The sequence below is a fragment of the Sapajus apella genome, unplaced genomic scaffold, assembly GCF_009761245.1.
Source record: "Sapajus apella isolate SASKATOON/1434 unplaced genomic scaffold, GSC_monkey_1.0 scaffold14, whole genome shotgun sequence".
NCBI lineage: Eukaryota > Metazoa > Chordata > Mammalia > Primates > Cebidae > Sapajus > Sapajus apella.
This window is the reverse complement of record NW_022436954.1, coordinates 12,391,034-12,402,467: the sequence shown is the minus strand read 5'-3', so window position 1 is coordinate 12,402,467 and position 11,434 is coordinate 12,391,034. Positions and strand designations below refer to the sequence as shown.

The following is an 11,434-nucleotide window of genomic DNA, read 5'->3' as shown; positions in this document are numbered from 1 at the left end:
ACTCACTAAAGTCCATTCAACAGCCCTTTATGTGAAAAGCTCTCAATAAACTAGGTATCAGTGGAACATATCTCAAAATATTAAAAGTTATTTATGACAAACCCACAGCCAATATCATACTGAATGGTCAAAAACTGGAAGCATTCCCTTTGAAATCCAGCATTAGACAAGGAAGCCCTCTGTCACCACTCCTATTCAATGTAGTATTGGAAGTTCTAGCCAGAGCAATCAGGCAAGAAAAAAATAAAAGAGTATTCAATTAGGAAAGGAGGAAGTCAAAGTGTCTCTATTTGCAGATGACATGACTGTATATTTAGAAGACCCTATCATGTCAGCCCAAAATCTCCTTTAACTGATAAGCAACTTCAGCAAACTCTCAGGATACAAAATCAATGTGCAGAAATCACAAGCATTTCTATACACCAATAACAGACTAACAGAGAGCCAAATCATAAGTGAACTCTCATTCACAATTGCTACAAAAAGAATAAAACACCTAGGAATACAACTAACAAAGGATGTAAAGGACCTCTTCAAGGAGAGCTACAAACCACTGCTCAAGGAAATAAGAGAGGACACAAACAAATGGAGAAACATTCCATGCTCAGGGTTAGGAAGAATCAATGTCGTGAAAATTGCCATACTGCCCAAAGTAATTTATAGATTCAATGCTATTCCCATCAAACTACCAATGACCTTCTTCACAGAACTGGAAGAAAGCACTTTAAACTTCATATGGAGCCAAAAGAGAGCCCGCATAGCCAAGACAACCCTAATACAAAAGAGCAAAGCTGGAGGTGTCACACTGCCTGATTTCAAACTATACTACAAGGCAACAGTAATCAAAACAACACTGTACTGGTACCAAAACAGAGATATAGACCAATGGAACAGAACAGATGCCTCGGAGGCAACACCACACATCTACAACCATCCGATCTTCGACAAACCTGACAAAAACAAGTAATGTGGAAAGCATTCCCTGTTTAATAAATGGTGTTGGAAAAACTGGCTAACAATGTGCAGAAAGCAAAAACTGGATCCCTTCCTGACACCTTACACTAAAATTAACTTAAGATGGATTAAAGACTTAAACATAAGACCTAACACCATAAAAACCCTAGAAAAAAACCTAGACAAAACCATTCAGGACATAGGCATAGGCAAGGACTTCATGACTAAAACACCAAAAGCATTGGCAACAAAAGCAAAAAGAGACAAATGGTACCTAATTAAACTCCAGAACTTCTGTACAGCCAAGGAAACAATCATTAGAGTGAACTGGCAACCAACAGAATGGGAAAAAATTTTTGCAATCCACCCATCTGACAAAGGGCTAATATTCAGAATCTACAAAGAACTAAAACAGATTTACAAGAAAAACAAACAAACAAACCCATCCAAACATGGGAGAAGAATATGAACAGACACTTTTCTAAAGAAGATATTTATGCAGCCAACAAACACATGAAAAGATGCTCATCATCGCTGATTATTAGAGAAATGCAAATCAAAACCACATTGAGATACCACCTCAAGCCAGTTAGAATGGCGATTATTAAAAAATCTGGAGACAACAGATGCTAGAGAGGACATGGACAAATAGGAACCCTTTTATATTGTTGGTGGGAGTATAAACTAGTTCAAACTAGGACTGAGAGATAGAAATTCCATTTGACCCAGCAATCCCACTACTGGGTATATACCCAAAGGATTGTAAATCATTCTATTATGAAGAGTCAGGCACACTTATGTTCAAAGCAGCACTATTTACAATAGCAAAGACCTGGAACCAACCCAAATGCCCATCAACAATAGACTGGACAAGGAAAATGAGGCACATATATATATATATGTGTGTGAGTGTGTGTGTGTGTATATATATATATTTATAAACATATACACAAATGTTTATAGTATCATTATTCATGAAAACCCAGAAGTACAAATAGCCCAAATTTCCATCATTTCCTTCAGTTTATGAATGTTGTAAATAAAATGTAGTACACATATCTATGGAATGGAATATTATTCTGCCATAAAAAGAAGTACTGACATGTGCTACAATGTGGGTGAACCTTTAAAGAGTTATGTTAAGCAAAATAATCCAGTAACAAAAGACCATTTGTTATGTGATACCATTCATAGGAAATCTCCAGAATAGGCAAATATATAGAGAAGGTAGATTAGTGGTTGCCTAGGGGTAGGAGTAGGGGTAAGATGTGAGGAGTGGGGATAGGATGATAGCTTAAATGTATAGGATTTCTTTTCATTACAGCTTTATGAATATATTAAAAAATTGAATTGTCCACTTTAAAGAGATAAATTGTGTGATATATGAAGCATATCTCAGTAAAGCTGTTATGAAAATAAGAAATAATTCTAATTTCATAAAAAGCATTTTAGTGAATAAAAATGAATAAATATTTCTTGACTAATTTTATGAGGCCAACATGCTTTGAAAACAAGACCCAGCAAGGATGTTATAAGAAAGGAAAAATACAGGTCAATCTCTCTTACAAAACTAGAGGTTAAAATTCTAAATAAAATATTAGCAAACAAATCCCATCGATATAAAAAAATTGATAAAATACCACACACACATTGGACTATTTCCATAAATGCTCTTTCTTGGTTTAACATTAGAAAATCAATCAATATAATTTACTACATTAACAGTATAAAAACATTATGATCACCTCAATAGATGAAAACAAAAATCACTGGGTAAAATTCAACATCTATTTGTGTGTTTTTTTAAAGCATTAAACAGGGAAAAAAGAAAAATATCCTAAATCTGATAAAGTGTATCTACAAAATCCTATAGCAAATATCATACAGAAAGTTAAAATGTTAAAATCATTCCCTTTAGCATCAGTTCACGTAGCTCTATATAGTTTTACTATAATCAAGTTGAAATTGAAAATCCATCACCACCAAGCACCCCCTACCCTTCCTTCTTTATTGACTTCCATAGTATGTACAACATTCTCACATTTTTTATTTGTTTTGTCTTTCTCCTACTGCTAGAACATATACTACATAAGAGCAGGTATATTTATTATTTTGTCTACTATTGTGTTCTCAGCACCCTTAAACAGTGCATGCAATAAGTATTTGATATGATTTGGCACTGTGTCCCCACCCAAATCTCATTTTGATTTGTAATCCCCACATATTAGAAGAGAGGCCTGGAGGGAGGTGATTGGATCACAGGAGTGGATTGCCCTATGCTGTTCTTGTGATAGTGAATTAACTCTTACAAGATCTGGTTGCTTAAAAGTGTGTAGCACTTCCCCCTTTACTCTCTCTTCCTCCTGCCCTGCCATGTAAAGATTGTACCTGCTTCCCCTGCACTTTCTGCCATGATTGTAATTTTCCTGAGGCCTCCCCAGCCATGCCTCCTATACAGTTTGCAGAACTGTGAGTTAATTAAACCTATTTTCTCCATAAATTACCCAGTTTCAGGTATGTCTTTATAGCAGTGTGAGAATGGACTAATAACAGTACTCAACAAAAATTATTGAGTTAATCGAATTATTTTGACACTCACTCTGTGGTGAAAATTGAGTATCTTATTAGGAAAATCCTAATAGGCCTGACGAGTTCTATGCACAATGTCTTAAATAGTTAGAGTTATTGGGAAGCTGCATCAAACATAACCACCCTAAAACATTGGCTGGTGCCCTGTCAGATAGAGTTGGCACTTGGTCTTCTATATTCTGTTTTCAAACTTTCCAGCCACTTATTGATTGTCCATTGATCTTCTTTGGCTAGATATCTTTTTTATTTGTCTGGAGCCATCCCTTTTAATGGCAGCTTAATAGAGAACAAGTTCCCTTAACTGCTACTCCAACTGGATAAAGAAAATTGTTTTCTGAAGTTTTGTGGGTTTTTTTCTAGGTCCTGGGCATGACTCAAATGGCCTTACCTTGAAAGCAGCAAAACATTTTTGCCAGCAACCAGGCATTCCCAAACATCCCTTGACCAATGGTCATAAATTCCCAATGACTTCTCCAAGACCACCTTCAAGCTCAAAGAGAACTTCCCACAGGGCTCCACGTTTCTCTAATTGGAAAATTATTTTTTCCTATCTTACAATTTGAAATATAAGAAACATCTGTAATGTAAAAATATTACACACAAATATTTTAACCTAATTAAAATAGCTTCTTACTTTATAGTTGCCACTTAACAAAAAAATTGTGTGCTCAAATATCACTGTGCCATTCATTAACCCAAAATAAAGTTATTACAGAAAATATTATAGTATACCTTAAGGCCAAAATTCAAACAGCAAGTACCTGCTGATTTTCTCTCCCAAAACCAGTCCTGGAGATACTAGAAGAGTGATAAGGAAATTGATAGATTCTAGAACATAATATAAAAACTCTATGAAATCTCTGAAGAGATAAAAAGTAGTTGAGGCCAAAACAGAAAGAGTGGAGAATGGAGTCTAGATTAGCTGAGGGCCAAGAAACACTGTTCCTTAATAAGATACTGAGTTTTCTACTTGTACCTCTTAAATGCCTGTGTTAGTCAGGATTCTCTAGAAGGAAAGGATTAAGAGGGTAGATGTATATATGAATGGGAGTTTATTAAGGAGTATTGACTCATACAATCACAAAAGGCTGAAGTCCCAAAATAGGTGGCAAGCTGAGGAGCAAGGAAGCCATCCGAGTCCCCAAACCTCAAAAGTAGGGAAGCCAATAGACAATGCAGCCTTCAATCTGTGGCCAAAAGGCCCGAGAGTCCCTGGCAGATCACTGGTGTAAGTTCAAGAGTCCAAAAGCTGAAGGACTTGGAGTCTGATGTTCAAGGGCAGGAAGCATCCAGCATGGGAGAATGATGAAGGCTGAAAGACTCAGCGAGTCTAGTCTTGCCAATTTCTTCTCCCTCTGTATTCTAGCCATGCTGGCAGCTGATTAGATGGTGTCCACCCAAATTGAGGTTGAGTCTGCCTCTCCCAGTCCACTGACTCAAATGTTAATCTTCAGCAACACCCTCACAGACACACCCAGAACAATACTTTGTATCCTTCAATCCAATCAAGTTGACACTCATGATTAATCATCACAAATACCCATCTAAATAAACCATGGAGTATAACGAACTCAACTTTATGAACCTGTGTTTTCCATCCCCTCAAAGTGCAGGCCTTTGTTGAAGATTGATTCAACCTCAGTCTACCATGTTAGCTTCATCTCTGAATTATCATTACTCTGCCTAGCATGCAAAACTCAAGCAATTAATCATGATACTCAGCCACCAGAAATTATTGAGAGCTTACTGTTTTACAGCAGTGTTTGACACTCGATAAATAGATGAGCACACATACCACATAATTATTTGAGTAAAAAGCATTTCTCTCCAAAAAAAATAGATGGAATACCTTACAGAATGCAGTTCAAATGACAGACAAGAAACAAATGTTTCTTTCCTTCAACAAAACTGAGTAAGTCAGCCAAAGATAAATAAGACAGCAGATATGAAAGGAATACTTCAACATAGGCTCAACTCAGCCATGACATTCCATTGAATGTTCATCCGTGTCATCCAGAAAGAGAAAAATCCAATAGCAAATTCTGGTGAGGTTTCCTTCATCTCTCATTCATTTTTTCTAAATTCAGGGTGTGCTTACACTACAGAAATACATCAACAGAAGCAGCCACAGATATGTGCCTTGGAAGACATCAGTGGATCAGGCAAAGTGAATGCTCCAAAACCTTTCAACTGAGAACTGATACTGTCCAAACTGGTATGTGACTGCATACATCCATTCCAATACTTACTCACCATCTTCATCCAGCTAAGTGCTAGAGATGGAGAGATGAACTGCACTGTTTCTGACCTCAAGAACTTATATTGTCAGATGGCAATGACCAAAGAAATGATAAGTGCTTAAGATGATGAATACCCTAATTACACTGATTTGATCATTACACATTGTATGCCTGTATCAAAATATCAAAAATATATATTGTTATGTACCCATAATAATGGGTACATAATAATTAAGAATAAAAAAATTAAAAATAAGCCCACCCCTAAAAAAGTAAAACTAGAAGAATACAGTTTTCAAAAAATACATGTTGAAGTCAGACAGACAACATGTTTGGATGTTGAATCTGACTCTATCAGCTGTTTAGCAAGGCTTTTGGTCCCTGTAAGTTTTAGATTCCTTATTTAAATAATAAGAATTATAGCACAAACTTAACATAGATTTTATAAAAATTAAATAAAATTAAAAACACTTGGCCAGGGTCAATGCTTAGCAAATGCGACCTTCTCAGGCTCCCCACAGCAGTTGAAGGAATGGTGTGTGAATCTTGAAGAATGTGCCATTGCAAATGTGAAAAAACGAAATAAAATATATTCTGGTTGTTATGTTCTCAGAAAGCTGCGACCTGAATTGAGATTTTGCTTTCCCAAGAACTTTCCTAAGGGCCCTTTGACCTCCCCTATTCTTTAGGCTATGGCAGAGGGTACAGGCTAGGAATGACTATGGCAAAGTAGGAATGAAATTTTGTCTGTGTCCACGGAAGGGCCGCCTTTGAGCTGTAAAGACAGGAGGAGGATGATCCTAACCTTCACTACGCTAGTGAATTTGGAAGCACATGTAGAATCGTCCTTCTGCAATTATGTGTAGGGTGAGAGGATGAGGAGATCAATTAATGTAAACAGATATATGATCATAATACTTAAAATAGACAGCCACTGAAACCCATCAGAAAGAAAATGATTAACTCACAAATGGCAGGACTCAGAGCAGGATAAATATAGAATTTAAAATCTATTGTTATGTGGTAATTCCATTTTTCATATTCTGAGGAACTCCTATACTGTTTCCAGAAGGTTTTACAAATTATCTTACATTCTTACCAACAGTGCACCATGGTTCCCTTTTCTTTACACCCTCACAACACATTACCACTCATGTTTTTGATAATTATATATCCAATGGAATACTATTCAACCTTAAAAGGGGGAAATCCTGTTTATTTGTGACAACATGGATAAACCTGAAGGGCATCATGCTAAATGAAATAATCCAGGCACAGAAAGACAAATAACATATGATCACTTATACGTGGAATCAAAAAAAGAGTTGAATTCATACAAGTAGAAAGTAGAACAAAGGTTATCAGAGTTTGAGGAGGGACAGAGGTGAATAGGAAAAGGGGGGATACTGATCAAAGGGTACAAAGTTTCAGTTAAGGAAGAGGAATAAGGTTTAGTGAACTATTGCATAGAATGGTGACTATAATAAACAATAATTAATTTCCTATTTTAAAGTTGTTAAGTAAGTCAATTTTGAATATTTTTACCACAAGATAGTAAGTATGTGAGTTCTAGATGTGTTCATTAGCCTAATTTAATCATTCCATATGGTAAACATATACCAAAACATCACATTTTGCCTCATATATACACACAATTATTCTTCTTTAATTAAAAATAAGATTTTAAAACTTATTGTTTATAGTTATACATTTGACCTTATTGCTAATATTGTGCCTTCAACTATATCTAAAATGACAAAAATCATGAAGTAAACAGTTAAGAAATAAGGAATTCACAATTAAGTTTCCATTTTAGTGTTAATGTTTCTTGTAACAAAAAAAGCAACAGTTAAAAAATATTTATCCTGTAATTTAAATCACATGCCGATAGAAAATCTTATTTGCAATCTTAGTAGATTTATATGTGATAAAAGAAATTCAAATAATTATAACCATCTATATAGAAATAACACTATTCCTTATGCAGCAAAAGTAGACATAAGAAAGGGGCAGCCTGGCAGGGGTGTGAGTTTCAGTAGAAAAATTCAGCTACTAGCAATCTCTGGCCCAGCAAGCAGAGAGTTGAAGGAATAAAGACTTCAACTTGTCTTTCCTCCTGTCTTTTAATCACCAACTGACCAAATCCATGAAGCCAAAAAGACAGAGAGTCCAGATGATCTAAAGTGAGCCTCCTGTGGCATGGAGCACCAGAAAGATGGCAAAGCAGGATGTATAAGGAAAGACAGAAATGACAAAATGACATCTGTGACTGCATAGAGAATAAAATTCACCCTTCATATCCAGCCACCAGTATGTACACTATGAACGAGTCAATATGCTTTCCAGGGTCTAGCATACAGCAGGTGCCTCACAAATGTATATTGAAATAATAAGCCTATCAATCAATGAATGATGGAATTCAAGTGGCTGCCTGGCCAAGTCAAACTAGCCCACTCGTGGCAGAGTTAACACACATTCTGGAGTGCCCTTTAAAGATTTCTCTTGGATGTGGACCTAGTTAAATACTTCATGAATGAAACAAACACTGGTCGGCAGATAATCATCAACCTTCCAAGGGTTTTAGAGGTGCTTTTCTGTTTTATTTAAAAATAAATAAAAACATTCACTCTTGACTTAAAAATAGTCACAGAACGTTTATGTTCCATTGGATCCTCTCTCTTTTCCTCTCCCTTTCCCTTTCTCTTACTCTGTTGCATAGGCTGGACAGAGGAAAAATCAGAAGCTGAAACCTGTTAGAATACTATCTGCCTTTAAGAAGAAAACTCTACCATATGGAACAACATGGATGAACCTGGAGGACATTGTGCTCAGTGAAACAAGTCAATTACAGAAGGACAAATACACTTGATTCCAGTTTTATAAAGTATCTAAAATAGCCAAACTCACAGAAATAGAGAGTGAATGGTGGTTGCTATGGGCAGGGGGAGGGCTAAACGGTGGGTTGCCCAAAGGGTATAAAGTCTCCATTATGTGGCTAGTTACAGTCACACTTGCAATCCCAGTTCTTTGGGAGGTTGAGGTGGGAAGATCGCTTTATCCCAGAAGTTCCAGGTTACAGTGAGCTATGATAACACCACTGCACTTCAGCCTGGAGGACAGAGTAATATTCTGTCTCAAAAAAAAAACAAAAAACTTCAGTTATGCAAGATCTGCTATACAACATTTTATCTATAGTTAACAATACAGCATCGTTACAAATTTATGAAGAGTATTTATAAATAAATAAATAGTATATAGTATATATAAATAAATAAAATATAACATTTATTACAAATTTATGAAGATAAATATACGTAAATAATTATTTATTTATTACAGATTTATGAAGAGGATAGATCTCGTGTTCTTATCAAAATCTTAAAAAAAGAAAAAGCATATAAAGATATTTGCTTCTGACTTTAAAATACAGAATGTTTTTGTTTCCGTGGCTTCTCTCTCATTCCTTTTTACTTCTGCTCTCTAAGTGGGACAGCGGACAGATCAGAGGCAACTTAAGCCTGTGAGAAATAACTTCTGCAGCAGGTCCTGGGGATATGAGGGTCCCTCCTAAATCAGAAGAGAGTATCTTAAAGTTATAGATCTGTTGTAAAAAAGAAAAAATCTCCCAGTGTCCCTAAAATATAAAGACACACTTAAAGTATATTATGACCCAAGTAGAGAACCCACACAAGTCTGGGTGTGATTCACAAAGATATAAATATCACTTGCATAAAGGGTGACTCAGAGAAAAATAATTTAGAAAGAGACCAAGAACATTATTTTATTAACATAATTTCTTCTGGGAAAAAAAAATGAGGCTGAAATATATGACACTGCTTTCCAGCTTCTCGTCAATAATGAACTCCTAAATGGGGCTGATAGGAAGAATCTGCTTTAGATCATTCCTGTTCTTAATTACCTCTTCCATTAAATGAAAATGCTAAGGATAATGCCCACCTAATAATAACATGAATAATATTAGGTAATGTTTACTGAACTTTGCTGCGTTAGAAATCAGGTTGCAATAATTATGTCATGTAACCTCTACAAGCCTGATGGAAAAGATACTACTGTCTTATGATTGCTACTTTATAGATAGGAATTATAAGAGAGATATTTTAGTAAAGGCAAAAACAATATTCAAAACCAAGAAGTCTGATTTCAGAAGCCACAGCCTAAATACCGTGATAAATATCTCTTGATTAAAGAAGATAAAGCATATAATAGTAAGCAGTCTATATATGAAAGTGACTATATTTTGTCTAAGTCCTGCTTCTATGCATTCTACACTATTATCTCATGCTAGTCCACACTTGGAATTTCTTTGTTGTGTTAGTATTTATTTCAGTCTGCAGGTTTTTTCCATCTCTGCTAATAGGAAGGATCAAAATTCACTTAGAGAAGATTTTTCAATTCCTAAAAAGACTCAGCATCTCTTCAGCATGCTCTGTAAAGTTCAAGGCTCTGGACTGAAGCTTCATATCCTCTATGCATCCATGTGCTCACTAAATTCTGAAAGGAGGTTCATGAACCAAAAGAAAAATGGTTAAGAACCACAGCTCTGGCTCTGATGACAGAAGCATGACTACTGTCTCTATTTATGAGGAGTTGGAGTTTGGCACTTTTTTTCCAACTTTGAGCTTTCTATGTTCGATGCCAAATACCACTTAGATTTTTCTTCTGTCAAAGTCCTATGGAATATTGATACCACCACATGAGCTTTAAAATAATTCTATGTTGTTGAAAAGTCTAAAATGTTCGGACACAATACTTAAAACATCCCCATTTGAGAGATTTAAGTGTTCATTTGGCTAATAAAGATGCTGAGAAGTACTGTAGTAATGTAACAGCAAGCTATTTAATTTACCTGCTTATAGAAAGCTTTTTCCTTTGCAACTCTGTTCACTCCCCATAGCATTTGTGCTTGGGGGGAAGAAAACGCCAGTATTAGACAGAAGTGTGTAATCCATGAAATTCCTGGATTGTGTCCCTCTGGATACAATGCATCTCAGAGTTATACTCTTTGTCCATTTCATGCTAATTTTCAGGGCAGCACATACACAATTGGCCAATTTTCATAATTCTCATTAGCTTGAGTGTTCCATGAGAATACATTTTGGTCGTGTTTACCTTTAAAATACCATCAAACTATCTAGAATTTATTAGTTACAAATAAACACTTCTTGAATAAGTGAATTACTCAGAACCTTTTGTTTGTTTCATTGATGGTGAACTGAGTAAACAGCTGTTCCAATTTGCCCAGAATTAAGAAATTTCCTGAGGTTTGGGGCTTTCAATAATAAAACTGATTGTCCAAGGAAAGCTAGGACAAGTTGGTTATGCTATACGGTGGCGATTTTTTATTTTGTTGATTTTTGGTTTTAGTTATCCTATTGGTGCATTCTCTGTGTGTGTCCAGAATGTATCTAAACACTGGCCATGAATTAGCTTGTTTACTTCTCAGAACAGCCTCAGAAAATATGTGATTTCATCTCCATTTCACAGATGAGGAAATTAAGACAAAGGTTTCATGCCTTGCCCACAGATACACAGCCTTCCCCCACTGACTGGTTCTAGAGTCTGTGCCCTCAAAAACAAATTCTGCAGGTACAGCAAAGAGCATAAGGTCATGCAATTCATCTTTGAAAATA

At 35.8% G+C, this 11,434-nt stretch overlaps 1 long non-coding RNA gene across 1 annotated transcript; it reads left to right on the top strand.

The window, feature by feature from the left end:
• Positions 1-2,999: 2,999 nt before the first annotated feature.
• LOC116554997 lies at positions 3,000-7,537 on the top strand. Its single transcript, XR_004270340.1, has 2 exons — positions 3,000-3,137; positions 7,233-7,537. It is a non-coding gene; the product is annotated as an uncharacterized LOC116554997 (long non-coding RNA).
• The last annotated feature ends 3,897 nt before the right edge of the window (positions 7,538-11,434 follow it).